Consider the following 3,869-nt stretch of genomic DNA (forward strand, 5'->3'; position numbering starts at 1 on the left):
GTCTTACTTTTGAGATAAGACAGGTCCGGATTTCATGCATTCTATGTATATTCTAGGTTTAGATTGGTGTCTAGCTAAAGTTTCTCCCAATGTTACTGAAATAGATTGAATAATAAAGTAAGACAACATGTGAATATTCCTGTACTACCCCTTGTTGGTCCCGTTGGCTTTTTGTAGGTTAACATTTTCAAGTTTCAACATCCCAAATGCTCAAGTTAATATATTCCATAACGCTAAATCATCATGATTTTATATATAAAGTTAAAGATTATCAATATTTTTAAAATTTTGAAATACCTATATTTACATGAACATCATCATCAACTTTAACATAGAAGTCAGCATCCCATAAGTTCACAGCAGTGATAAAGTATGTCTTTGTCTTTGCTGACAACTCTAAGGTATCCTTCGACGTGATTCTGCATAAACAAAGTATTTATAACATAGTCAAGCAATAATAAAATCAGGAAAAAAAATTGAGAACGAGCATAGGAGAGGGAAGACACAATGAAGGAAAATGGTCATATATGCTAAATTACCAGCCTCAAGAAATCTCCATGCTTTCTATCCTCTGCTTCGATTGCTCTGTCTAAAATACCCCTGATGTAGCATTGGATAAGGGGGAAACAAACAAATTTATAATTCATTGAATATAATTATAAGTTATAACTAACAATGAATTTTATCAATGTAGCACCTTATGTTGTTTAACAATACATCTTGAAGATATGGTTATTATCTAACTAAAGCAATCTTTTACCAAAGTATTTTCAAGTGGGATTAAAATGAAAGCATGATAAAATTGTCAATTGTGTACCAAATCATGGAAGGAGAGATGACTTAGCTACCTATGTACAAAGCGCGTGATAATACCCTTCTCTTCTTTTAGCTTCTTCCTTTTGCCACCTATTTCCATTGTTATAAAAAAAATGAACATCTCAAATAATAACCAAAAAGTAGACATAATGACATAAAAAACAATAACAGAAATATCAAATTTACATTGTGGCATCCAAGTGGTACAAACTGAGTCTCTTCTTTTCCAGCTGCTAAAAGCAGTATTAATACCTACCACCATAAGGTACTTTCTCTTATCGGATGATTCAGTCATTCTTATATTTTCTGAAATAGGAGAGCCATTTTGTATAGACTCCCTTGCAGCTAATTTCATCTCTAAATTTGAAATAGTCTTATCTATAGTTCTACAATTAATACATCCTCATAAGTTTAACATTCAAAATAACCAAAATAATTAGACTTAGAAATGAACAGCATAAAACTTACTCTATAGAACTGTAACTCTTGAAAGCTTCCCTATAAATATTTTTAGATTCTTGCTTCATTTCTATTTCTTGTAACTAAAAAATAGAAATCAACAGTCAAATACAAGCATTTTAGATTGGATAATGTTTTCTATTACACATAATATTCTATACCTCTTATACATGATATGTAAATTATTTGCTAACTACATCAAAAATTATTTGCTAGCTACATCAAAACCTATTACTATATGTTAGGAGCATATTACTATTTCAATTTCTATTTGTTAATCAATAATTTACACATTATTAACTTGGGTAGATATGTGTAGGAGTAACACAATTATTTCATATGATAAACAAAGAAAAAGTTGAAGTAGATATGCTTTCTTGCATACCAACCATATAATTATTAAAATTAATAAAACAGATAAAATAAAATTGATGCTTACAATTCTCCAATTACAACCCTCTGAAACTACATTCAATTTCTCAGCTTCTGAAGATGTTGGTCGTGCTAGTCCTTTAGGCTCAGGAATAGCCCACATCCTGTTATGAAAATCAAAATTTCTAATCAGAAAAAAGAAAACAATACCACAATAACTAACTATCTTATTACTAGTTGTTATAGCAATATTTTCAGACTTAATCAGTTAATCTTATACATGCACTTGGGAGAAAAAAATTTAATGCACCACCACATAAGTTGGAATGTCCTAAATGAATAACAAACAAGGCAGATCCAAAAGTAGAAACAATTGTCTTTTATGGTTCTAAAGGCTAGTGAATCTTAAACTAAGGCCTTTAGTTTCAATTACCATGGGATAAACTGTGAGTGTAACTTAGCATAAACAGTAAAGTTTCACTTTTTACTTAGAAAACAACATTTAAACTTATGGGTAGATTCATAAAATTCAGCAGTTAGAACTGGTCCAGGAATTAAATATTTTGGCTGATTTTGAGCAGATGCAGTGAACTGTTTAGACCAGAAGCCAGAGTTGACTTGTCAAAACAGAAATTTGGAATGGTTTATAAGCCTTTGATGAACATAAGATTGTTCAGAAAAGTATATAGGCAACTCAAAGAATCAAGAACTTGAATAGTAAAATCAGTAATTAATTATAGAAACACTAGGTGTCATTAAGTTGTAAGAACATTGATTTGAAGGTAAAACAACTCAGACATGGAAAACACTGGAAAATTTCAATCTTGAAATCTTCTTTAATGAATCTTGACTGAAAATCCAAGAAGAATTATCATCTATCATAACAAAAGTGAAATCAAAATTGCCCATCTCTGAGATATAACACTTCTTGAAGCAACCTCTCCTCTGGTTTTCAAACTCATTGTTTATATTTATTTATATCTCTTTTGATAACTCTTTTATCAATCAAACTTAGCACTTCAAAATACAAAACCCATATTCAAAACTGGGCTTCATGAACTAGGAAGGAAGGGAATTTGAAAGTGAGGTGATTCTTTGGGAAAAGAAGATATTTGAGGACTGAGGACAGTGTAGAGTGAGAGACAGAGTGATGCTCTGTTCTTAATTTAACACAATTGTGGTTCGTTTGTTGTTTTCTTTTCTTTACGGTATAGTGTTGTGAGTTTGTGTTATTTTCTCTTTGGGTGTATCTTTGCAGGTACGGTATGGGACGTTGAAAAGAGTGAAGAGACTTCCTAACCAATCACGTTTATATTACCAAACCGATGGAATCTATTGTCTCCAACCACGTCCCTAACCAATCACAATAAAACAAAATTGATAAAATTATGAATATTTAATTTTTTAATTGACGTTATACAATATAATTGGTATGAGACAAAGTTTGGGACATACTTTGGAACAACAAATCATTTTCCTTACCAAACAATCCCACTAGCCACACTATCTTTCTTTAATGATCAGAAATTAAAAACTCCAATTTCTTGCCACGATATGAATGCCCTCTATGACTTATCACCATGCCCTTTCTCTGCATAATATGTGCGATATGAAGAGTAGAGCATAATTCTCATCATGAAATATATATGCACTAAATATCTTTACATTTTTTTCTAATAAGCACCTTGGATGATTAATTACTAACATGACATGTGTAATTGATTATAAAAATCAATTAGTACTAACTTGGCGGTCTCTCTCATACCGGAATACGAGGGTCTTGTTAAATTTTAAAATTATTTTAATAAAAAATAATTTAAAATTATAACTCTTAAATATTTATTTTTGCTGCATGTGAGAGAATTCAGATTTCTTATATGGTGCGACTTCAGCTCTTCTCACTATGAGAAAGAAAATTTTCTTGATTTTAAATATTTTTATTAAAAATAACAAAATAATGTAGGTGCATATCCTCATCAAAATATCCACTTAATTTTAAAAAGTTAATCAAAATCTAATGGCATAGCTTCGAAGGGATTAAATTTATTGAGTAAATAAAACACAATGGGCTAAATTAATTGAAGTAAAATTGAAGAACAAATCTATTGAAGATGGCTTTTGTTACTCATGGTGATCTTATCAGAAATTTGTCTCTAGTTGGTCATGATATGATATGTCCAAAAACTCATTATAGTTTCATCCTATTTGCATTATGTCTTTTC

General features: G+C 30.4%; 1 pseudogene; it reads right to left on the reverse strand.

The window, feature by feature from the left end:
* Positions 4-647, reverse strand: LOC109352842 (annotated as a pseudogene).

This window comes from Lupinus angustifolius, chromosome LG07, assembly GCF_001865875.1.
Source record: "Lupinus angustifolius cultivar Tanjil chromosome LG07, LupAngTanjil_v1.0, whole genome shotgun sequence".
Taxonomy (NCBI): domain Eukaryota; kingdom Viridiplantae; phylum Streptophyta; class Magnoliopsida; order Fabales; family Fabaceae; genus Lupinus; species Lupinus angustifolius.